Raw genomic sequence first — 27,382 nt, 5'->3', positions numbered from 1 at the left:
CCTACACCTGTAAACTTCATCAGTGCCAACCAACATCTCCCATTGTTTGGCTGAGCTCTGACCTTTCTCCACAGCTGCCTTCACTCACTTTCCTTCCAAATGCAGTTCTGTTTTAAATTGAGTTGAGCAGCTGAAACTCAGACTCCCATTTATTGAACAAGGGAAGAAAGATGTAACTCAACCAAGGATGTAGTTAATAGTCATCTGATCCCACGTAGACTATATGTGGTGATGGATAGACTTTCACACACTGGTGAAATCCAGCAAACCACAAACTTCATCACATCAATACCTATTAGTAATATTATACCGTGTATTTGTACTGAGCAAGCTGGGGATTCTTGGTTGTGATTGAAGACTGATTATAAATGTATACCCACTGATTATAGGAACTAGAACCTGTTTAGTCTTCACCAATGAGTACTTTTCTTTAAAACAGATGAATCGCGAAAGTTACAGACTCCATGAAGTGCATGCCAATTATTCATTTGAGTCTTGAATAACTTCAGCAAAAATCCGGATGGCGAAGATGGAACTACGCCTGATTTCCCCACCCCCCACTGGAAGTGAATTTGATGAACTGGAAATGGTATCCTGGTTAAACCCAAGTCTGTCAAAGTTCCCTGGTCTATCTGATCCTTCAGTGTGAATTCTGGTCTCAGAATCTGGGAGTTTTCCATAAACCTTGTGTCCCAGTTTTTGAATAGTTGCCATGTAATGAAAAGGAAGGCTTGGCTGTTGCAGTTTGAATTGATTTAGTTTTATTGTTGCAATGAATTGAAAATTGCATCATTCTCTCTCTCCTACCCCCACCCCCCCCCCCCCCCACACTTCCTGTGGTTTTGTTCTGAAATTGGTGTTTGGGCTGAATCACTATACAGTGGACTGACTTTTAATATGGGTTTAATTAGATTTCTGGGCTCTATCAATTTTGTTTGGGTTTCAGTCAGTACTCAGAGCTGATTATAACCGGCTTGGAAAAAGAGTACTGCCACTGATAGTTGAATGAGAAGGGAATTTTTTTTGAACCTTCAGGTTATTTCCAAATAAGAGGGTGTTGTATTTGCCAGCAGTTATTAAAGTAATTATAGTTGAAATAAGTGGTACTATTCCAGATTTGTTGTCAAAGTCAAATCAAATGAATCTATTTGGTATTAACAATCTCTGTGAGTGATGCGTCAATTACCTGTGTGCATCCATGTAGATGAACTGGTCCACATCCTGTGGTCTGAACATTTGACAGACATGTTTATCATTCAGGTATCAGCATGGTGCACTCGCTCTTCAAAGTTGTTGCACTGGATGGAAGCGTTGCCCATATTGCTAACAGTTTTTCAGAAGTTGGAGTTAACTTGGTTGCACTTTTTAAAAATGCTTGAAGCAAATTAAACAATGCTGGTGAAATCCCCTGTATCCCAGATAATTTCTGAGCAATGAAGTAACAGGCTAGAATGGTGCCAAACATTATTTGGGTCTGGGCTTGGACCATTCAACCACCCAGCTATTAATGGGAATCCTCTCCTAACATAGATGTGTGCACTGATCTAATTCTAGTGCACCCCTCTCACATAGCACCACGGCATCGCAGCCCAGTGTCGGCCAGTATTAAAACCTGAACTTGGGCAGATGTGAATCTAATGGGATTCAAATTGACCACATGATGACTCATCTTAATCTTGAGCAAGGTGTAGAAATGAAGGGATGTAATCATTGCTTAAAGTTACTGCATGTGTTGCTACTTTGACAAATATTGTTACATTGTTCCTTATCAGCTATACTGATCACTGGTGTTGATAGTAGCAATTTCATAAGCTTACTTGTGGTTCTAAATTTGTTTGCCTATGTGCAGGGCATAGTGAGGTTACTCATCAGATACATTTTAAGCTTTTAATAAAATAAACATGAAGTTTGAGCTCTTCAGTTTCTTTTGCATGTGTGCTCTTTGTGTAGTCACTGTAAGCTAGAAAGTGATTTGCACAATGTACTGGGAAACCTACTGTTACCTTGTACTCTACACAAGCATGTAACTATATCGCAGATTCTACAAATATCACATTGTATTTGCACAGCAGGAAGAGTGGTTGTAAATCCTGGAGTATTTCCCTTGGCCGGCTTTTATTCCTTGCCCAAACAATCCCCTGGACCTCACCTACTGGATGATAATTAGAACACAAGGCAAAATCCATGTTCGGGGTAGGGTGTGAACTACCCAGGCAGGACCCAAGATTGAGATTCAGCTACAAGGCAGCAGAATTGAGTGCTATGAAACAGCAGTTAATTCCAGGAACCCACATAAAGCACCCTGGAATTTGCACATACTTAATGACTGTGGTTCCTCCGGGCACTCTGCTTTCTCCCATGTTCAAACATTCATTATTATAAATTACTAGTGTAGACCAATAAGAATCTAGAGGAGCAGAGTAGATGGAATGTGAGGCCAAGGCGATTGTGGTGAACTGTGAACACATTGCCCAAGATGGCACATAAAATTTGTGGTTCATGATTCTTTACACAACACTGTTTATATAAAAAAAACATAATAATCTTTATTGCCAAATGAACTAGTGAATGATTTTGTAACAAGAGGAGTGACATTTTCACAGGTAATGTGTCACATCAGCTAGACAGTTGTGAGAACTTGTTTTGAAATCTAATGTTTAGAAATGTTTGTTCAATTGTCTTTCAAAGTAATAATGTTGGACAGAATTTTCAATGTTTTTTTTATTGTAACAGGACTCATCTATAAAAGTCCATAATTGTTAATTTGTTAATAATTATTTCTGTTCAGAATTGCCATGACACATCATGGTCTTTTTAGATTATCGCAATTGGGGCACAAGCTAAGGGAAATGGGTTGTAGGATTTTCTCCCCTGTAGTTGGCCAGGCCTTATCTGTGTAAGTTAAGTGTCAATTGTTTGTAAGCTCAAATCAAATTAGTGATATTCTAACATTGGGGATTGTAAACTGAGTCTGTTGCATCAGATACAACCCTTCCCACTGAGGACGTCTTCAAGAAGCAATGTCTCAAGGAAGAAGCATCCATCACCAAGGATCCTCACCATCTCTTATGTCCTCTTCAATGCCACCACCAAGGAAGAGGTACAGGAGCCTGGCAAACCGCACTGATTCAGAAACACCAGCTTCCTTTTTACCCCTCGAAGTCTGAATGGTTTATGAACACTTGTAGTGATTTTATCATTACACTGTTCTGCTGACACAATAGTTCATGTTTAAGTCGGTGATGATTTTGATATGCCTACAAATCCCAGAATTTAAAACAATGACTTCACCAGTGTAATTGATCAAAACGTCCCACTCATGAGGGACTGCTAAACAAGATACGAGGCCATAGTGTCCCTGGAAATTTTACCGAAGTGGATAGATTGATGGGTCTTGGCCTGTCGTCTCTGGAGTTTAGAAGAATGAGGGGGGATCTCATTGAAACCTAGCGAATAGTGAAAGGCCTGGATAGTGGATGTGGTGAAGATGTTTCCTATGATGGGTTGGGGTCTAGGACCAGAAGGCAGAGCCTCATAATCCAAGGACATTCCCTTTAGAACAGTAGTGAGGAGGACTTTAGCCAGAGGCTGTTGAACCTATGGAATTCATTATCACAGGTGGCTGTGGAGGCCAAGGCATTAATATATTTAAAGAGATTGATAGGTTCTTAATGAGTAAAGGCATCAAAGCCAGTGGGGAGAAAACAAGAGAATGGGGTTGAAAGGTGTGATAAGTCAACCATGATGGAATGGTGGAAGCAGCCACGATGGCCCAACTGGTCTAATTCTGCTCCTAGGTCTTTATGGTCTTGTAGTCCAATATTAAAACTGCATGCCTCTCTCAAACAGCCAATAGAAGTTCATACCACGGGTTGCTTATCTGAAATACTAATACTGGATATAAACTAATACTGTTCATGCAGCTGGGTGTGGTTGTCAAATCTGTTCCTGAGTCACTGTTGAAGAGGAAGCTATGGATGGTGACTAATGCAATAAGTTTAAAATCTTTTAGCTCAAGCAAGTTCTGCTCATGAAACTATTACTAATGAAGGAATGTGGCAAATGATTTTCAGTTTCAGAAAATAATCCACTGTGCCTTGGATGTCATAAATTGCCAAGGGTCTTGGGAAAAATTGCTTCAAAGTGGTAGAACTTTGCATTCTGCTTTCTTACAGGCCATTTTTCAGTTGAGTTGTAAACTGAAATGGAGGTATTTTCCCCAGGTGTAGGTGTTCCCAATTTTTATACCTATAAAACTTGATGGATATTTTTGGACTTTACAGATCACTTGAAAGATGAGATATTATCTTTCAGTGCATTCAGAAAAATGTACAATTACCTCAAAGATTTCTCTTGAAATTCAAATATCAGAATTGGGTTTATTATCATTTACAAATGTAATATGTTTTGGAACATTACAGTGCAATGTAACAAAATTGCAATAAGTTACAGTAAGGAATATAATTTTTAAAAACTGCAAAAGGAGCAAAATGAAGTGTTCATGAACTGTTCAGAAATTTGAAGGCAGAGGGGGCAGAGCTGTCCCTAAAACATTGAGTGTGGATCTTGTGGCTCCTGTACATCATCCATAATGGTGGTAATGTGAAGGAGGGCATGTTCTGAATGGTGAGTCTTTAATGATGGATTTGCCCTCCTGAGGTAATGGTTTATCAAGATGCCCTCAATACTGGGGAGGCTGTCTGATGATGGACCTGGGTGCCACATTTGTTCAATCCTGTGGATAAGAACCCCCAGAAGAGGCAGTAACACAACTAGACAATGCTCTCCACGCTACATCTATAGAAATTTTCTAGAATATTTGGTACTAATCTCTTCAAACTCCCTATGAAATATGGCTGTCAGCATGCTGCCTTCATGATTGCATCAATATGTTGGGTTCAGGATAGATTCTGTAAGATGTTGATGCCCAGGAACCTGAGGCTGCTCACCTTTACCATAGCTAACCTCTTGAAGACTGGTTTGTGTTCTCCAACTTCTTACTCAAGTCCACAATCAATTCTTTGGCCTTGCTGATGTTGGGCTCACCACTCAGCTAGCCAATCTCTCTCACTTTTGTAAACCTCCTCATCACCATCTTGGATTCTGTTGACAGTTGTGTCATTGGAGAATTTGTAGGTGGTCTTCAAGCTGTACGTAGTCACAGTCAAAAACGTGGGCAAAGTCTGCTAAGTACATATCCTTGAGCTGTGCCAGTGTTGATTGTCAGCAAGGAGATGTTATTTCCAATACCCACTGACTATATGGTCTACCAATAAGGATGTTAAGACCCCAGTCGCAGAGAGGTATAGAGGCCTAGGTATTGAAGCTTTTTGATTAGTACAGAGGGGCTGCAGGTGTTGAAACCTGAGCTTTAATCAATAAAGAGCAGCCTGACATGGGTATTAGGGAATGTTAAGATTTCATGTGCCAATTCTGATTCTTGTGGTCTTTATAGGCCTTTGACTGTCAGTAACACTGCTTCATTGTCCTGGCCGTATTGCCTTGAACTGCTCTTGTTGATCAACTCATCTAGTTCTTGTTGAGGTTAATAAGACTTTAGTTAAACCCCACTTGGAGTACTGTGATCATTTCTGGTCACCTCTCTACTGTGGAGCAAGGATGAGAGGTGACCTGATGGAGGTGTATAAGTTGAGGGGCTTTGATCGTGTGGATAGCCAGAGGCTTTTCTCCCCGGGGGGAAATGGCTAACATGAGGGGGCATAGTTTTAAGGTGCTTGGAAGTAGGTACAGGGTGATGTCAGAGGTAAGTTTTTCTACACAGTGGTTGGTACATGGCATGTACTGCCAGTGAAGGTGGTAAAGGCAGATCCAATAAGGCCGTTTAAGAGACTCTTGGGCACGTGGAGCTTGGAAAAATGAAGGCTATGCAGTAGGGAAATTCTAGGCAGTTTCTAGCATAGGTTACATGGTTGGCACAACGTTGTGGGCTAAAAGGCCTGTGATGTGCTGTAGGTTTCTATGTTCATTTATTAGCATCAGGATTTTGTCACCATAGCCTCCTCAACCCATTCTCATACCATTCATGAAATCGTCAATAAGGTTTGTTACCTTGTTAACCACTGGTGATCTCTCCTCTAGTATTACCTACTGATCAATGAACTCCATTGTCCAAATGAGATGACCAGTTTTCATCTGAATTTGGGTCAACACTTTCACTTTAACTTCTGGATTTAATGGTGGGCATTCATGGTAAGCACTCCACAATGTTCAAAATCTCTCCATCTCTTTCCCTTGCCCCTGGGTGTCAATGTCTTGCTGTTTGGATTTCAGTTTGCAGTGGGTTACAGACTCTGCCATCTCTAGCATGGGCACAAGCCTCCTCATCAAGGATGCCTTCACAAGGCGATGCCTCAAAAGGGCATCATCCATCATTAAGGGCCCTCATCACGCAGGACATGCCCTCATTTCATTGTTGCCATCAGGGAGGAGGTACGGAGATACAGAAACCTGAAGGCATACACTCAATATTTTAGGAACAGCTTCTTCCAGTGACAGAAGAGCAATTTCTTGTATTGCACTGTACTGCTTCTGCAAAACAATTTGTCAATAATTTTAAATCTTACTCTGATTCGAGCAACACAGAAAATGCTGGAGGAACTCAGTAGGTCAGGCAGCATCTATGGAAAAGAGTACAGTCGATGTTTTGGGCCGAGACTCTTCAGCAGGATTTCCAATATTGGCAGATTTTCTCTGTCTGATTCTGATTCCCCTTATTAGGAGTCCTAAATTTCATTGCCCCATCTTGTACAATATTTTTTTTTTAAGGCTAAGCTGTTTTAGCTTTTTTAGTTTTGAATTTTTTTAAATCACTGTGGCCAAATGTAATGCTATTGACAATTTAACACAATTTCACCCTTCAGTAGTTCTGTAGATATGGAATCTTGCTGTGCATACCTTGAATACGTCAGCCACTTTTTATTGTATCTTCCAAACAACACTGTGCAACTGCATTTGAGTATTAAGTCAAACCCTGCCTATATACTCCAATGCTTGCATTTTTCATCAGGTGTTGGCAGGAACAACTTGCTCTCAACAACAAGTTAGAATTGGAATTAAGAAATATATTGGCATGTATGAGGCATGCTATGTTTCAATCTGTAATAAACATCTATGGGGTAATGCTTGTCAGACTACTGTCTCTGACAAGGCAGTTGATTGTTACCAACCTTTTATTGGAATGTCATAAACAGCATTTCTGGTATTTGTTCTAGTTTCTACATCTGTAGTTTCTGCCCTTGGAATTCTTTCTGAAGCTCAGTACATGGTGATTCCTGCTCAGTGGACTGCTTTCTTAGGAAGACTAAGGAAACACTTGGACAATATTTAACACAAAGTACCCTGCAGAAGCTGTGGTCAAAACAACACGTACAAACATGCTGGATGAACTCAGCAGGTCGAGCAGCATCCGTTGAAACGAGCAGTCAACGTTTCAGGCTGAGACCTTTCTTCAGTCCTGACGAAGGGTCTTGGTTCGAAACGTTGACTGCTCGTTTCAACAGATGCTGCTCGACCTGCTGAGTTCATCCAGCTTGTTTGTACGTGTGGAAAATATTTAAGTGGGGTGGGCTAGGAAGGAGGAAGAGATTGTGAAGATGCATGTTGTCAAAAGCATTTGCACGGCTCCTGTCACTGCTGACATCTCATTCTAGGTTCTTTGGCACCAAATGTGCTGTCGGAGTAGCTGCAGACACTGAATTGATGGAGTTCCATTTGATTTGCAATTTATCATGTGTGGTGTTGAGTACTCGATAGAGCATAGAACTTTATGGCACAGTACAGGCCCTTTGGCCCACAGTGTTATGCTGACCTTTGACACAGACTCCTTGTGTTCAGAAGATAGTGATGGCAGGTAGGAATAGCCATTTGTTAGTTGTCAAGCCTTTGCTCAGTTCTTGTAACCAAAGTAATTACATAACTGGTCCAAGTAAGTTTCAGGTCAATGTATTGAAGGTGTGGGCCTGTCTGAGGCCTCTGGTTGGAGTTGGCCATGGATATTGTGTCCTAGCCGTCTAGATGTGCAAGCCTGGGCAGCACAAGGAGAGCAAGCTCCCCCTCTGAACTCGATGGAACAGCAGACCAATGCAGTTTGGTACCAGCAGCATGGCAGGAGTTGCCACTCAGCACGGAACTCGATGTAGGACTGCCTTAGGGACTCGCTCTGGATTTTTCTCTTGGGGTTTACTCCCGAAGCCTTTCCCGTGATGCGTATGGCCGCAGGGCAGCGGAGGTTTGAGATCAGTTTCCTGCCAGATGAGCCGCCAACCACAGCTGACGTGCCCAATCTGCCGAAGTGACTGGTTTTAAAGTATGGGTATTGGTGCTAAAAGTGCATTGTATTTCAAGAGAGACATTAAACTTTGCTCACTGCATGAATGCTTGTTGCATCAACATGAATGATTTATCCTGCTGCATTGGGTATGGACTTCTCATTTTCTAAAGAGCTGTGAATGAGAATGAACACATCAGTAGTGAACATCACCAACTCTGACCTTGTCATGGAAGGAGAGTGGGTAATGAAGCAGGTAACTGGCACATTGCCCTTGGCACCTCCTGCATGGATGATGTCCATACCTGTCTTCCTTTTTATTTGCACCACCTGTTTGGCCTATACCCTGGTTAATGGTAGGCATCTATGGCATAAAGGTTGGAAACCCCTGCTCTATACCTTTCCTATCCACATACCTGCCCAAGTACTGTACCTTTAAGTATTAATGTATAGCATCTACCTTGTCTAGCAGTGCATCCACATACAGACCATCCTCTGGATGATAACAAAATGCCCCTCGTGTTCTCTCCCTTTCACCTTAACCCTATACCTAGTTTTTTTAAATCCCCAACCCAAAAAGACTGTGCATTCACCCTATTCTGCCTGCCATGGTTTTATACGCCCTTTACAGAATCACTTCTGTTTCCAATGAATCAAGTCCTAGCCTGTTCAGCCTCTTTATAAATTCAGCCCTTGGCAATGTCCTCTGATATTTTTGTCATTTCCAGTAGGGTGATAAATGAATGATGCCATTAAATTGGAAAGAACTCAAGTATGTAATGGCCTGAGGTCATAATGCATATTGGCACCAATGACATGAGCAGAAAAGGGGAAGAGGTCCTATGCATTGAGTATATGGAGTTAGGAAAGAAGTTAAGAGAATGACCAAGGTGGGAATCTCCGGATTGCTCACTGTGCTGTGGGCTAGTGCGGGTAGGAATGAAGTGATAGCATGGATGAATGAATGGCTGAGGAGATGGTGTGGGGGGCAGTGTTTCGAGTCCTGGGATTGTTGGTAATTATTCTGGTGAAGGGGTGCATCTGAAATGAAGGGGAACCAATATGCTGGCCAGGAAGTTTGCTAATGCTACTTGGGAGAGTTTAAATTAGTTTTGCAGTGGGCTGAGAATTGGAGCACTAGGTCAGTAAGTGAAAGATCAGACTGGAAGGTAGATATTGGGGAAACTATTGAAAGGCAAAATAGAAGTAACAGACATGATGGGTCTGATACCTTGATGTGTGTATATTTTAATGCTAGGAGTATTATGGATAAGGGTGATTAACTTGGAGCATGAATCAGTACATGGAACTATGATGTTGTGGTCATTACTGAAACTTGGTTGATAGAGGGGCAGGAATGGATGATTAATGTACCAGGTTTTAGAAAAGCTTGAGACTGAGGTAAAAGTAGGGGGGGGGGTGGAGAGAAAGAAGAGTTGTTCTACTAATCGGGGACAATATCAAGCTACACTCGGAGACATAATGGAAGGATTATCAGAGACCAATTGGCTGAAACTTGGGAAAAGGAAAGATGCAAACATTGATGGGATTGTACTACAGACCCCCTAATAGCTACCGGGACATTGAGAAACTGATATGTAATCAGATTAAGGAATGTGTTATTTAAATAAATGGGGATTTCAACTTCCCTAATATAAATGGGGACCTTGGTGTAAAGGGTTTAGACGGGGCAGAATTTAAGTGTATTCACAAAGGTTTCTTAAATCAATATGTGGATTGTCCAATGAGAGGAGGGCCATACTGGACCTGGTGTTGGGTAATAAACCTGGCCAGGTGACTGAACTCCTAAATTTCAGATTAGCCATTGAAAAGGATGGATGTCGTCTTTGCCAGAGTTTTAAATTGGTGTTGGGCAAATCATGAGGGTATTAAGCAGGAACTAAGTGTTAATTTGGACTCGGGAAAAGTCCACATCAGACATATGGATGGTGTTTAAAGATCAATTGTGCAGAGTTTAGGAAGGGTTTCTTCCTTTTAGAAGTAAGAATGGGGATGGAAAGATGAGAGAACCTTGAAGATCCACAGAGGTGGCGAATTTAGTCAAGAAGGAAAAGTGTGTAAAGCTTCAGAAGTTTGGATCAAGTAAAACACAAGTATAAAGAAGCCAGTAAAGAACTAGAGGGGAATTAGGAAAGCCAGGAGGGGCCCTGAAAAGTCCTTGGCAAGCAGGATTAAGGTGAATTCCAAGGCATTCTATATATGCATGAAGAACAAGAGGATAACTAGGAAGAGGGTAGGATCACTCAAGGATAAAGGGGGAACATCTGCTTGGATGTGGAGAATGTGAGGGAGGTACTGAGAGTATTTTGCTTTGTTATCTACCAAGGAAAAAGATATGGAGGACTGGGAGATCAGTGAGTCTGTAAATATGTTAGGGTGTTTAGGGGTCAAGGAGGAAGAAGTGTTGGGGCTCCTAATGAGTATTATGGTGGATAAGTCCCCAGGGCCTAATGAGGTTTATCACAGGTTATTGAAGGAAGCAAGAGATGATATTGTTGGGGCCCTTAACCAGCATCTTCACATCCTCTCTAGCCATAAGCCAGATCCCGGGGGACTGGTGAGTGACTATTGCTGTACCTCTATTTAAGACCTGAACAAGGGAAAATCCTGGGATGTATAGACCAGTGAGTCTCACATCAGTTGTAGGGAATTTGCTGAAGAAAATTCTTAGGGATAGAATATATAATTATTTGGAAACTTGTGGCCTAATTAGGGGGAGCCAACATGTTTTGTGTGGAGCTGGTTGTGTCTTACTAACTTGATTGAATTTTTTGACAAGGTGGTGAGAGAGATTGAGGGTAGGGCAACGGATGTTGTTTCCATGGATTTTAGTCAGATGTTGGGGAAAAAGTCCCTCATGGAAGGATAATCTAGAAGATGACGATGCATGGGGTCGGTAGTGAATTGGCTGTTTGGATTCAGAAATGGCTTGTGCATAAAAGATTGGGTAGGGGTTGAAGGAAGTTGCTCAAGCTGGAGCTCTGTAATTAGTGGTGTTCTGCAGGGATCAGTGCTGGGTCCTCTTTGTATATAACGGACCTAGATAAAAATGCAGACGGGTGAGTTAGTAAGCTCGCAGATAGTACCAAGATCGGTGGGATTGTGGATAATGTAGAAGACTGGTAAAGAATAGAGCAATATACAAACGCTTGTAGATATGGGTAGAGAAATGGCAGATGGGGTTTAACCCAGAATAATAAGGTGTTGCACCTTGGTAGGGCAAATGCAAGAAGACGGTACACAGTAAAGGACAAGATCCTTAACTGCTGCGGCGCAGGGAGATCTTGAGATCCAAGTTCATAACCCCACAAAAGTGACTACACAGGTCAGTAAGGTGGTTAAGAAGGCTTTTGAAATCCTTGCTTTTATTAGTTGAGGCAAGGGGTTCAAAAGTCAAGAGATTATGTTGCAACTTTATAAAACTCTGGTTAGGCCAGGGCTGGAGTATTGCATACAGTTCTGGTCACCCCACTGTTGAAAGGATGTTGAGACTTTGGAGAGAGTGCAGAAGAGGTTTACCAGGATGCTGCCTAGTTGAGCGGGTATGTGCTATCGGGAGAGGCTGGATAAAGTTGGTTTGGCTTCTTTGGAGCATCAGAGGCTGAGGGGAGATCTGATGGAGGTTTATAAGATTGAGAGGCATAGAGAAGATGGGGAGTATCTTTTTCCTGGAGTTGAAATTCTAATACCAGAGGTGAAAAGGGGTGGGGTAAGTTATTTTTTTGCTCAGAGTTGTGGATGCCTGGAATGAGCGGCCTGGTGTGGTAGAAGCAAATACATTAGAGGCTTTTTAGATGTTTGGATTGGCACGTGGGTGTGAGGAAGATTGAGGAATATGGACAATGTGTAGATCGGAGGGATTGGTGTTTTTGATTTACTTTTTAGCTGCTTTGGCACGACATTCCGGTCCAACTGGCCTATTCCTGTGCTGGTCCCTTCAATGTTATAGAAACATAGAAAACCTACAACACAGTACAGGCCCTTCTGCCCACAAAGCTGTGCTGAACATGTCCCTACCCTTAGAAATTACTAGGCTTATCTATAGCACTCTTTCTCTAAGCTCCGTGTACCTATTCAAAAGTCTCTTAAAAGACTCTATCGCTACCACCATTGCCAACAGCCCATTACGTGCACTCACCACTGAGTTTAAAAAAAAACAACTTGCCCCTGACATCTTCTGTACCTACTCCCCAGCACCTTAAACCTGTGTCCTCTTGTGGCAACCATTTCAGCCCTGGGAAAAAGCCTGACTATCCACACGATCAATGCCTCTCATCATCTTGTACACCTCTATCAGGTCACCTCTCATCTTCTGTCACTCCAAGGAGAAAAGGCCGAGTTCACTCAACCTATTCTCATTGGACATGCTCCCCAATCCAGGCAACATCCTTGTAAATCTCCTCTGCACCCTTTCTATGGTCTCCACATCCTTTCTGTAGTGAGTCCACCAAAACTGAGCACAGTACTCCAAGTGGGGTCTGACCAGGGTCCTATATAGCTGCAACATTACCTCAGCTCCTAAATTCAATTCCACGATTGATGAAGGCCAATACACCATATGCCTTAACTACAGAGTCAACCTGCGCAGCTGCTTTGAGCGTCCTTTGGACTCAGACCCCAAGATCCCTTTGATCCTCCACACTGCCAAGAGTCTTACCATTAATACTATATTCTGCCATCATATTTGACCTACCAAAATGAACCACCTCACGTTTATCTAGGTTGAACTCCATTTGCCACTTCTCAGCCCAGTTTTGCATCCTATCAATGTCCCTCTGTAACCTCTGCCAGCCCTCCACACTATCCACAACACCTCCAACCTTTGTGTTATCAGCAAACTTACTAACCCATCTCTCCACTTCCTCATCCAGGTCATTTATAAAAAATCATGAACAGCAAGGGTCCCAGAACAGATCCTGAGGCATGCCACTGGTCACCAACCTCAATACAGAATATGACCTATCTACAACCATTCTTTGCCTTCTGTGGGCAAGCTAGTTCTGGATCCGCAAAGCAATGTCCCCTTGGATCCTATGCCTCACATGTATCTTAGAATACTACAGCATAGTACAGGCCCTTCAGCCCTCCATGTTGTGCTGACCCATATAATCCTTTAAAAAAAGTACTAAACCTACACTACCCCATAAACCCTCTATTTTTCTTTCATCCATGAGTCTGTCCAAGAGACTCTTAAATACCCCTAATGTTTTAGCCTCTACCACCATCCCTGGTAACTCATTTCAGGCACTTGCAACCCTCTTTTTTTAAAAAAAAAACTTACCCCTGATGTCTCCCCTAAACTTCCCTCCCATAATTTTGTACATATGCCCTCTTGTGTTTGCTGTTGGTGCCCTGGGAAACAGGTACTGACTATCCACCCTATCTATGTCTCTCATAATCTTGTAGACCTCTTTCAAGTCCCCTCATTCTTTTACACTCCAAAGAGAAAAGTCCCAGCTCTGCTAACTTTGCTTCATATGACTTGTTCTCCAATCCAGGCAACATCCTGGTAAATCTCCTCTGCACCCTCTTCATAGCTTCCACATCCTTCCTATAATGGAAGGATATTATAATCATATAATGTCATTATGTGATACATGAGTCCTTTTGAGCATCAATGCCACCTGGACTGCTACTATTTAACCAACACTCCTTATAGTCAGTCTGGGACTTCTCTGGCAGTGATTTGTCACAGTTATGAAACAGGAGCTGTGGTGACATTTCACCATGTATTCTGGCCATATGAGTTGATCCAAAGAGTCACACTTCTGGTTTGACCTGCTCAGCCTAGCTCTACTTCCTGTCATGATCTTGTTGAGGAGAAATTCAAGACGCTGGGAATCGATGGAGATTTCTGTGGCTACCAAGACCTATTGTCAGACAGATGAATTTCAGTAGGGCAACTAAATTTAGTTTCACATAACAGTGTCTATGACTCCGAGGTCAAAGAAGAAAAGCTGAGCAAGATGGGGATTTTCACTTTTGAGTGAAAGGGGATGAGAGGAGACTTGATAAAAGCTGTATAGGATTTTAAGAATTATAGAATGAACAGCCAGCAAAGATTTTACAGGGTGGCAATGGTCAATATCGGATGAAAGATTTCCCTCTGAAACATTGACTGTTTATTCCTCTCCATTGGTGCTGTCTAACCTGTTCCTTTAACATTTTGTAGTAGCTTTTTTATCATGAATGAAGGAAAGTTTAGGGAAGATGTAGCTTTTAGTGTGTGTGAGGAATGGGGGTAGACTGATTCATTAGGGACATTTAAGAGACTTGGCATCTTGGATGCAAGAACAATGGAAGGTTATGGACAATGTAGGATGTAAGGGTTACATTGAGTGTAGAGTAGGTTAAAAGATTGGCACAACATTGTGGGCAGAAGAGCCTATAAAGTACTATTATTTCGTGTAAGACCACGTTGTGGCTAGTGCTGCTCAAAATGTCATGTGGTTAAGATATCGCTACCCAGGAACTTAAAATTGCTCATTCTCTCCACTTCTGATGGTTTGTGTTCCCTTGTCTTTTCTGAAGTCCACAATCAGCTCTTTGGTCGTGCTGACATTGAGTGCAAGGTGGTTGTTGTGACACCATTCAACTAACTAGTATATCTTAACAACACACAAAATGCTGGTGGAACACTGCAGGCCAGGCAGTCTATAAGGAGAAGCACTGTCGACATTTCAGGCTGAGACCTTTTGTCAGGACTAACTGAAGAGCAAGATACTAAGAGGCTTAAAAAAAGATGGCTTATCTACTGATATCTACTATCAGTCTACAGACCCACAGCTACCTGGACTGTTCCTCTTCCCAAAAATGCTATCCCCTTCTCACAATTCCTCCATCTCCGCTGCAAAAAAAAAATCCAGCATCTGCAGATTTCCTCGTGTTTGGTATATCTTAATCCTGTGTACCCTCTTGTCACCATTGGAAATTCAAGCTTTCATCAGAAAACTTATAGATGGCATTTGAGCTGTGCCTAGCCACACAGTCATGGGTATAGAGGGAGTAGAGCAGTGGGCTAAGCACACACTCGTGTGGAGTGCCAGTGTTGATTGTCAGCGAGGTGGAGATGCGACGTTCAATCTGCACAGATTCTGGTCTTCCGGTTAGGAAGTTGAGGATCCAGTTGCAAGGGAGGTACAGAGGCCCAAGTTCTGCAGATTTTAGATGTTGAGTTATTGTCAATGAACAGCATCCTGACATGGGTATTTGTATTGTCCAGGTGATCCAAAGCTGCCTAGAGAGCTATTGGGATTGCATCTACTGTAGACCAGTTGTGGTGATGGGCAAATTGCAGTGGGTCCAGGGCCTTCCTGAGACAGTTGTTGATTCTAGCCATGACCAACCCATTTCATCACCGTAGACAAGAGGGCTATTGGATGATAGTACCAGGTAGCACTTGGGTCCCCTGAAGTTCCTCTTCCCTAAGATGTGAACAATCAAATTGTGGATTATGACTGAAGCTCTTCCCTGAATTTGAGTTTTGTGAGAATGCAGTCAAAGCCTGACACCTTGAAGAGTTTGAATGCAGGTTTGACCTTCTCCATCTCATAGTCTGAAGTGGCAGCAAAGCTGGCCTCAGCATGTGTTTTTTTAAAAAGGGCCTCTAGGGTCATTGGGGACCCAAGTCATCCCAACCACAATCTATTCCAGCTGCTACCATCCGGGAAACAATACTACAGCATAAAAGCCAGGACCAACAGGCTCTAGGACAGCTTCTTCTGCCAGGCCATCAGATTGATGAACTCGTGCTGACTTGAGCGTACTCTATATTACACTGACTGTTCTATTTATTATAAATTACTATGATTGCACATTTAGATGGAGACGTAACATAAAGATTTTTAGTCCTTATGTATGTGAAGGATTTAAGAAATGGTCAATTCAATTCAGATAGAGCTAAAGGGGCTCGTGTCCCAGAAAGGGTCATAGACGAGGTCTTCAGAGTGTTCATTCCTGCTGACTGCTTCTGTCGCTGGTGAATTCACCTCCAATCTTTGGCTCTTGGTGTGTGGACCATCTCTAACAGTGCTGAAGAATCCATTGTTGTCACGAAGTTGTTGAATTTACTGTGCTCTAACTACCATTTTGATTTTCAGATCACAGCTTTTTTTCCCATTTAAAAACATGAGTATATACATATTAAGAAAGGCAAAAAGAGTGCATCTAACAACCTGTTGAAGGAACTTGGCAGCTCGAGCAGCATCCATTGGAAGAAGGAACAAAATTGAAAAGGGTGAATACAGGACTGAAGGTGTCGTATCTGAATCTGCACAGTATGTGGAATAAGGTAGATGAACTAGCAGCACAGTTGCAGATTGGCAGGCATTTTGTAGGCATTACTGAATCATGGCTGAAAAATTGTAGCTGGGAGCTTAACATCCAAAGATACACATTGTATTGAAAGGATAGACAAAGGGGGTGGCATTGATCCATTGAAATGGAACCAAATCATTAGAAAGGGGTGACATGGGGTCAGAAGGTGTTGAATCATTGTGGATAGAGCTAAGGAACTGCAAGTAAAAACTCCCTGATGGGAATTGTATACAGGCCTCCAAATAGTAGTAAGGATGTGGCCTACAAATTACAATGGGAGATAGAAAATGCATGCCAGAAGGGCAATGTTATAAAATGTCCTCGTGTTTTTGTTATAATAGTCATGGGGTCTTCAATATGCAGGTAACTAGGGGAAAAACAGGCTGTGCTGGATTACAGGAGGGGGAATTTCTAGAGTGCGTATGAATTTTTTTTTAGAGCAGCTCATGGTTGAGCTCACTAGATGATCAATTACATGATCTGTAGTGGAATAAACCAGAATTCATTAGAGAGCTCAAAATAAAAGAACCCTTGCAGCAAGTGGTCATAATATGATCAAATTCACCTTGAGGTTTGAGAAGAAGTTTAAGTCGGGTGTATCAGTGTTATAGCGGAGAAAGGGGAATTGCAGAGGCGTGAGAGAGTTGGTCAGAATTCATTGGAAATGAGCACTAGCAGGGATGATGACAGCAGCAATGACTGGAATTTCAGAAAACTATTTGGAAGGCATATATACATTCCAAAGAGGAGGAAGTAGTCTGAAGGGAAGGTGATACAACTGTGGCTAACAAGAGAAGTAAAAGACAATATAAAAGCCAAAGAGAGGGCATATAATAGAGCAAAAGATTAGTAGGAAATTAATTGAAAATTAGTGGGACTGGAAAGCTTTTTAAAAACTTACAAAGTAACTTAAAAAAAAGTCATTAAGCTAGCCAATAATAAAGAATACCAAAAGTTTCTTCAGATACTTAGTGTAAAAGAGAGGTGAGAGTGGATATCAGACCACTGGAAAACGATGCTGGAGAGGTAGTAATGGGGCACTACGAAATGGCAGGTGAACTGACTAAGTATTTTACATCAGTCTTCACTGTAGAAGACGCTGGCAGTATGGTGGAAGTTCCAGGTGTCAGGGGTCATGAAGTGGCTGAATCTGCTGTAACTAGTGAGAAGGCTCTTGGAAACTTAAAACGTTTGAATGTAGATAAGTCACTTGGACCAGATGGTGTAAATCCCAGAGTTCTAAAAGAGGTGGCTGAAGAAACTATGGAGGCATAGAACATAGAATAGTACAGCACATTACAGGCTCTTCGGCCCACAATGTCGTGCCGACCCTCAAACCCTGCCTCCCATATAACCCCCCACCTTAAATTCCTCCATATACTTGTCTAGTAGTCTCTTAAACTTCACTGGTGTGTCTGCCTCCACCACTGACTCAGGCAGTGCATTCCACGCACCAACCACTCTCTAAGTGAAAAACCTTCCTCTACTATCCCCCTTGAACTTCCCTCCCCTTACCTTAAAACCATGTCCTCTTGTACTGACCAGTGGTGCCCTGGGGAAGAGGCGCTGGCTGTCCACTCTGTCTATTCCTTTTAATATCTTATACACCTCTATCATGTCTCCTCTCATCCTCCTTCTCTCCAAAGAGTAAAGCCCTAGCTCCCTTAATCTCTGATCACAATCCATACTCTCTAAACCAGGCAGCATCCTGGTAAATCTCCTCTGTACCCTTTCCAATGCTTCCACATCCTTCCTATAGTGAGGTGACCAGAACTGGACACAGTACTCCAAGTGTGGCCTAACTAGAGTTTTATAGAGCTGCATCATCACATTGCGTCTCTTAAACTCTATCCCTCAACTTATGAAAGCTAACACCCCATAAGCTTTCTTAACTACCCTATCTACCTGTGAGGCAACTTTCAGGGATCTGTGGACATGTATCCCCAGATCCCTCTGCTCCTCCACACTACTAAGTATCCTGCCATTTACTTTGTACTCTGCCTTGGAGTTTGTCCTTCCAAAGTGTACCACCTCACACTTCTCCAGGTTGAACTCCATCTGCCACTTCTCAGCCCACTTCTACATCCTATCAATGTCCCTCTGCAATCTTTGACAATCCTCTACACTATCTACAACACCACCAATCTTTGTGTTGTCTGCAAACTTGCCAACCCACCCTTCTACCCCCACATCCAGGTCGTTAATAAAAATCACAAAAAGTAGAGGTCCCAGAACAGATCCTTGTGGGACCCCACTAGTCACAACCCTCCAATCTGAATGTACTCCCTCCACCACAACCCTCTGCCTTCTGCAGGCAAGCCAATTCTGAATCCACCTGGCCAAACTTCCCTGGATCCCATGCCTTCTGACTTTCTGAATAAGCCTACAGTGTGGAACCTTGTCAAATGCCTTACTAAAATCCATGTAGATCACATCCATTGCACTACCCTCATCTATTAATAATCTTTCAAGAATTGCTAGATTCTAGAATGGTTCTGGGAGACTGAAAAATGGCAGATGTCTCTCCACTCTTCAAGAAGGGAGAGAGGTAGAAGAAAGGAAATCTATAGGACAGTTTGTCTGACCTCAGTGGTTGGGAATCTGTTGAAGTTGATTATTAAGGATGAGGTCTCGGGGTACTTGGAAGCACATGATAAAATGGGTCAGTCAGGATGGTTTCCTCAAGGAAAAATCTTGCCTGACAAATATGTTGAAATTTTTTGAAGAAATAACAAGCAGGGTAGACAAATGAGTCAGTTGATGTTGTATACTTGGATTTTCAGGAGGCCTTTGACAAGGTGCCACACGAGAGGCTGCTTAACAAGTTACGAGCCTGTGGGATTGTTGGAAAGATTCTAGTGTGAAAAAGCAGTGGCTGATTGGCAGGAGGCAGAGTGGGAATAAAGGGAGCCATTTCTGGCTGGCTGCCCATGACTAGTGGTGTTCCACAGGCCAGTGTTGGCACTGATACTTTTTACCTTGTATGTCAATGATTTGGATGATGGAATTGATGGCTTTGTTGAAAAGTTGACAGACAATAAGTGGAAGGGCAGGTAGTTATGAGGAAGTAGAGGGACTACAGATGGACTTGGACAGGTTAGGAGAATGGCCAGAAATGGCAGATGGAATACATTGTCAGGAAGTGTATGGTCATGCACTTTGGTAGATGAAATGAAAGGGCCGACTATTTTCTAAATGGAGAGAAAATACAAAAAAACTGGGGCACAAAGGGACTTGAGAGTCCTTGTGCAGGATTGCCTCAAGGTTGGTTTTCAGGTCGAGTCTGTGGTGAGGAAGGAAAATGCAATGTTGGCATTCATTTCAAGAAGACTAGAATATAAAAGCAAGGATGTAATGTTGAAAATGTAATGTTATAAAGCACTGATGAGGCCTCATTTGGAGTACTGTGAGCAGGTTCAGGTCCCTGTCTTAGAAAGAATATGCTGTAACTGGAAAGGGTTCAAAGGAGGTTCACAAAAATGATTCCAGGATTGAATGGCTTGTCATATGAACGGCGTTTGATGGCTCTGGGCCTGTATTCACCAGAATTCAGAAAAATGAGTGGTGACCTCATTGAAACCCATCAAATGGTAAAAGGTCTTGATAGATTGGATGTGGAGAGGATATTTCCTATGGTGAGAGTCTAAGACCAGAGGACACAACCTCAGAATAGAGAGGTGTCTTTTTAGAATGGGGATGAGGAGGAATTTGTTTAGCCAGAATGGTGAATCTGTGGAATTCTTGGCCTCCACAGCTGCCTGTGGCAAAGTCTTTATGTATATTTGAGGCAGAAGTTGATGGCTGCTTGATTGGTCAGGGCATGAAGAGATATGGGGCGAAGGCAGGAGATTGGAGCTGAGAGGAAAACTGGATCAGCCATGATAGAATTGCAGAGCAGACTCGATGGGCCAAAAGGCCTAATTCTGCTCCTATATCTTTTGGAATTGTTGCTCCAGATTGAAACCTTGCATTCAATCCTAAATGTTGACAGATCCTTTCCTCCTACAGATGCTGCTTAACCTGCTGAGTTCCTTCGTGATGTTTCCTTTTTCTGCAGTCACTTGTCTCAAATATAATGCATGACTTCTACTACAGTGTTATTAATTGAAATGTTTTTTAAAGTTAAGTTAACACATTCTGTAGACAAAACTGCCCTTTCTGGACAGAACACAATGTTTGGGTGCACTTACATAGGGCTTTGTTCCTTTTGATGTCCAGGGTGGCATGACCATAAATGGTAGTCCTCACCCACAAAGCCTGTGCCATGGCTGCATGAAGTACATGTGCTATTTCAGCCTGGAGTGTGTCTGCAAGCAACCCATAGATCAGAGGACTATCTCTGGGAACATCCTGTAGATCAGAGTTCTGTTTAAGAAGCTTCTTGGGGCAATCCACGACAAGGACCCTTGATCCCGTTCTACACTTTCTCTGTACACTGTCCATGAAGTGTGGCCGTTTACCTTAAACACTAAAGATAGTGCACATGTGGGAGCTCATGAGCAACAACACAAAATGCTGAAAGAACTCATTGGGTCATCTGTGGAGGTAAATAAATGAGTGGCAGGTTTCTGCCTGTTAAATCAACAGTAATTTCTACTCCATTGATGCTGCCTGACTTGCTGCACTCCTCCAGCATTTTGTGTGTGTTGGCCTGTTACTTTGTTCTCCTTGCAGCCATCTCAAGGGCAGCATATATTGGAGTGAGACTGCATTCGAGTGTGAGTGGAACTGCTGGTTTTTCCTTGAATGAAGGTGGGCCTTTGTTCAATCGATACATTATTTTTGTGGTTGATTGACTCCTCTCGTCAAACCAGTCCAGGTGGATTTTAGATGCGGAGACTTGCTTCAGAACAATGCAGCTCTTCTGATATAATGTTTTGTTCTGTTGATTGGGAGTTGCTAGACGGTGCATCAGGTAACCTGAGATGGGCTGCTTCTGTTGGCTTCACAAACTGCAGCATCAGTCGTCTTGTAATAACTTCTGATTTAGGTTGTGAATAATAGGATAATTTAGGTAGTGGTTCAGGGATTGTCTGTACTTGTCATGAAGTTAAAATGCAAATACTTTCTGTGCAAGAACCACAGGTGTGCTGATGCAATAAGTTTGAGTGATTGCCATTGTCTTAAGTTCTTCCTACTAACAAATTATTACAAGACCGTGCACAAGTTGGGGGTGGCCTGGTATCATATTGGTTAGCATAACGCTATAACAGCACCAGCAATGGGGGTTGCATTCCCACCGCTGTCTGTGAGGAGTTTGTGCGTTTCCCCCGTGACTGCATGGGTTTCCTCTGAGTGCTTTGGTCTTCCTCCCACAATACAAAGACATGCGTGTTAGTAGGTTAATTAGTCACATGGGTGCAACTGGGCAGTGTGGGCTAGTTGGGCTGGAAGGGTCTGTAACCACCATCTATCTCTAAAAGTAAGCATTTTGTGAAGAGGCAAGACCTGTTGACATTAGCTTTCTGGTCCACCCTTGCCATTTATGCTCTCCCATTTGGCTGTCCATTAAACTGTGATGTTGTAGTCTCCCAGGAAGCTGCATCTCCTACCTTTGGTATGTACACCATGTTTCTTAATGCCCTCCCTCCGTCTTATCTGAAGCTTTTGGTTGATGTGTATGCAGTCATTGTGGCATGCTAGTTCTGTGTTGGTGATCCAAAACTGAATGAAGCAATAGCCGATTTTCCCCGGTGGAAAATGCTGAAGTAGGTGGTGCAGCTCACCCACGAGGCTGGAGGAGTCGCTGCCTTGTTGTTTTAAACTGGCCATCTGATTGAAATTGCAGTGCCTGCACTCCTGAGCTGTAAGATCAGAGCACCATTTAGTTCTGTCGCTGAGATTGTCCAGAGGTTCTGACATTCCAGGTCCCACGTTTGTATTGCGGCGTGGATGTCCAGTGAAGTTTGTCACGTGCACAGATGTGGTGAGGTACAGTCCAATGGAAAGGTTACTGCCAAAAGCATAACAAATCATAAATTGTACATAATACAAGACAGTAAAGAGGAAATAAAACTGCAAATCAAGACGTCAATGCAAAAGAGAAAGAAGACAGTCAGGGATAAGTCATGGTGGTGCAAGAGGTGCTGCACAGTGTTTTACTGCAGAGGCAACATTGGGGTTCTTCAGGTCAATTCAAGAACCTGATGGTGGTCGGGCAGCAGCTTATGGTGGATTTCAGGCTTCTATACCTCCTGCTCAATGGTAGCAACAAGAAAGCACATGACCCTGGGGAACATTGATGGATACAACTTTCCTGAGGTAGCACCTCCTGAAGATATCAGTGGTGGGGAAGGCTGTGCCCTACACAGACTGGGCTATGTCCTTTACTCTCTCCAGCTCTAGTATTCTTGTATGTTTGGAATTGCTGTATCAAATCATGGTTACTTTCAACAGCGCATTTGTCAGTTTGAGTATTTGCTCACATGCCAGATATCTTCTTCATTAGAAATTTAAGGTGCAGGTGTGCCTGCTTTGGAAATGTATCTATGTACTGGGTCTAGGACAGTTTATTCCAGATGTTAACTCCAGGGATTTGAAGCTGTTTACTCTCCCCACCTTTAACTTGCTGAGGACTGGCTTGTGGCCTGGCAAGTGATTTAATTATTTATTTTATTTATGGACACAGAGTGGTGGGTGCACATCAGGTACTGCATGGGCTTCAGGGGTCTGTCTCATAGCTAGAAGGTCAAAGACTTTACATTGTAGCTTTTGAAATTGCCACCATTATTTAACAACTTCCTAAACTGACGTTTGTTCCTGTTGTTTTGAATAATGGGGATATCTTTCAGCCTGTTCAATTATTCCCTTGGTTCGTTTTCTGTAAAAGATTGTTCCTTTGGATCTCATTTATAAATTTGCTGGTGATACTGTTGTTGGCAGAATCTCAAATGGGTGTACAGGAGTGAGATAGATCAGCTGGTTGAGTGGGTTTGACAGCAACAACTTTGCACACAATTTCTTTGTCTTAATGACATTGATAGTAGATTCAGGAAGGGGAAGTCAGGGGAACACATCAGTTTTCAGTGGTAGAAAGAGTGAGCAGCTTCAAGTTCCTAGGTGTCAACATCTCAGAGGATTTATCCTGAGCTCAACATAATGGTGCACTCGGAAGGTACACCAGTGACAGTAATTCATAGGCAGGTTGATGTCACCAAACCCAGGTAAATTTCTACAGATGTACTGGTGTAAGCATTCTGACTGGATGCATTACTGCCTGCTATGGCAGCTCGAACAAAGCTGTGGAGGATCTATTCTCCTCTTGCCCGATTTTCCCTGGTTTCTGAAGCTACATGGATAGATAACTCCAGCAGAGGAGTTCTGACGAAGGGTCTCGGCCCGAAACGTCCACATCGCTTCTCCCTATAGATGCTGCCTGGCCTGCTGTGTTCCGCCAGCATTTTGTGTGTGATGTTTGAATTTTCAGCATCTGCAGATTTCCTCGTGTTTGCTAGATAACTCCAGTCCTGGCGCAGCTGTAGTTGAAGGTGGGTTTGTTATTTACAGTACGCAAGGAGCCGGTGTAAGAAGACAGTACTACTTGGTGTTCTAATGGAAGGCAGATTCAAACATTAATTGAAATTCTTTTCTGCGACTGGTATTAAATGAAATGTACAGATGATTATAGAGCGTCCGCCCTGATGATGAAAACTAATTGTTCAATGCAATAATGTGTAATCACCAGCAGCTGTGAACCCACAAGCCAGCAGTGAGAACTAATGATCACGAATACTCCTGGTAAGACTCACAGTTCCACTATGGGCTCTCTAACCCATTATTGAGTACATCTTCAAAAATGGTGCCTTAAGAAGGTAGTGTCCATTATTAAGGACCCCATCACCCAGGACATGTCAGAGGTATAGGAACCTAAACACATACTCAATACTTTAGGAACAGCTTCAAATTCAAGTTTATTTGTCATTCAACCATACACATTTATACAGCTCAACCAGAGCGTTCTTTAGGGCCATGATGCAAAAAAACGCACATATAATTACAAAGGACATTCACTCTCGAAAATAATATTAACATTAATTCCCAAGTAGCATAGCCTGAAGATTGGTGGTGCATGGGATGTTGTCCTGAGCCATCTCACTAAGAACAAGCACACAGCCTTTCCTCATTCAGTTTATCTGGAGAGCAGCACCAATGATAGAGCTGGTCTGTAGCAGACAGCCCCCAACCCAGTGTGGATTCCAACTTTACTACTGTGCCTCTATTCTTTCACACACAGCCTCTGGCACCTCCTCCTTCCCTGAGTTGTTGCCAGGGCATGAGGGTGTGGTCTGAGCAACAACCAAGACCCTAGTAGAGGTATTTGCATCATACTTAGCAACAGGGGAGGTAAATGCCCTCTGACCCTCAACATAGGTGCCCCTCAGGGCTGTGTCCTAAGCCCACTCCTTTACTCCCTGTATACCCATGACAGTGTCACCACCCACAGCTCCAATCTGCTAATTACATTTGCTGATGACACTACTTTGATTGGCCTAATCTTAAATAATAACGAGGCAGCCTCAGAGAAGAAGTCATCACCCTGACACAGTGGTGTCAAGAAAATAACCTCTCCCCAATGTCACAAACACAAAGGAGCTGGTTGTGGATTACAGGAGGAATGGAGATGGGCTCACCCCGATTGATATCAATGGATCTGGGGTTGAGCAGGTGAACAGTTTCCTCTGCATACACATCACTGGGGATCTCGTGTGGTCTGTACATACAGGCTGTGTGGTTTTAAAAAAAACAAAAGCACAACAGCAGCTCTTTCACCTCAGACAGTTGAAGTTCGGTATGGAGCCCCCAAATCCTAAGAACGTTCTATAGGGACATGATTGAGAGCATTCTCACTGGCTGCATCACTACCTGGTATGAAAATTGTACTACCCTCATTCGCAAGTCTCAGCAGAGAGTGGTGCGGACAGCCCAGCGCATCTGTAGATGTGAACTTCCCACTATTCAGGATATTTACAAAGACAGGTGCGTAAAAAGGGCCTGAAGGATCATTGGGGACCCAAGTCACCCAAACCACAAATTGTACCGACTGCTACCATCTGGGAAATGGTACCACAGTATAAAAGCCAGGACCAACAGTTTCTGGGACAGCTTCTTCCACCAGGCCATCAGACTGATTAATTCACTCTGATACAACTGTATTTGTTATATTGACTGTCCTATTGTACTTACTACTTACTACAAATTATTATAAATTGCACATTTAGATGGAGGTGTAACTTAAAGATTTTTACTCACATTGAGGGATGTATGTAATAGTCTATTCAATCCAATACCAGAGCATTGGAGGATAGCCAATGTTGTTACACTGTTTTTTTAAAAAAAGGCTCCAAACATAAACCAGGAAATTATAGGCCATTTATAGACATCAGTTGTGGGAAAGTTACTGGAAGTTATTCTAAGGGACTGGATATATAAGAATGTGGATAGACACGGGCTGATTAAGGATAGTCGGCAAAGCTTTGTGCATGGTTAATCACATCTAACCAATCCTGTAAGGTTTTTCGAGAACATTACCAGGAAAGTGGATAAAGGCAAGGCAGTGGATGTTGTCTATGTGGACTTTAGTGAGTCTTTTGACAAGGTCCTGCTTGGGAGGTTAGTCAAGAATGTTCAAAATAAAAACACACAATGCTGACAGAACTCAGCAGGCCAGACAGCATCTATGGGAGGAGTAGTGACGATGCTTCAACCCGAAACCCTTCAGCCCGAAAGGTCATCACTACCTCCTCCCATAGATGCTGTCTGGCCTGCTGAGTTCTGCCAGCATCTTGTGTTTTTATTTATTTCCAGCATCTGCAGATTCACTTGTGTTGCTCAAGAATGTTCAGTTGCTTGGCATTAAGTAAATTGGATTAGACCTTGTCTCTGTGGGAGAAGCCAGAGGGTGGTGGTAGAGGGCTGACTCTCTGACTGGACACCTGTGACTAGTGGTGTGCTGCAAGGACTGGTGCTGGGTCCTTTGTTTATCATCCAGATCATTGATATGAATGACAATGTGGTTAACTGGATCAGCAAATTTATGGATCGGTGACTCCAAAAATGGGGGTGTATTGGAAAGCAAGGAAGGTTATCATGGCTTGTAGAAGGATCTGCATCAGCTGGAAAAATGGGCTGAAAAATGTCAGATGGAATTTAATGGTTTTGCACTTTGGTAGGACCAGCTATGGTGGGTCTTGTACAGTGAGCAGTAGGGGACAAAGGAGTGTGGTGCAACATAGTGATCTAAGAATACAGGTCCATAATTCATTGAAGGTGGTGTCACTCGTTGATACGGTCGTAAAGAGAGCTTTTGGCACATTGGCCTTCATAAATCAATGTACTTTACAGAAGATGGGGTGTTATGTTGAAGTTCTATAAGACATTGTGGTGAGGCCTACTCTGTAGCAGTGTGTGCAGTCTTGGTCACCTACCTACAGGAAAGATGTAAACAAAGTTGAAAGGGTACAGAGAAAATTTACAAGGCCATTGGTGGGTCTGGAGGACCAGAGTTAGAAGGAAAGATTGAATGAGTAAGGACTTTATTCCTTTGTATGTAGAAGACTGAGAGGAGATTTGATAGACAAATCCAAAATTGAGGGGTATAGATAGGGTAAGTGCAAGCAGGCTTTTTCCACTGAGGTTGGGTGGGACAATAACCAGAGGTCATGATTAAGTGTGAAATGTGAGAAGTTTAAGGGGAACATGAGGGGAAACTTCTTCACACAGAGGGTTCTGAGCGTGTGGAACGAGCTGCCAGCACAAGCG

Source organism: Hypanus sabinus, chromosome 21 (genome assembly GCF_030144855.1).
Source record: "Hypanus sabinus isolate sHypSab1 chromosome 21, sHypSab1.hap1, whole genome shotgun sequence".
NCBI lineage: Eukaryota > Metazoa > Chordata > Chondrichthyes > Myliobatiformes > Dasyatidae > Hypanus > Hypanus sabinus.
The sequence above is the reverse complement of the archived record's forward strand: the minus strand, read 5'-3'. Positions refer to the sequence as shown.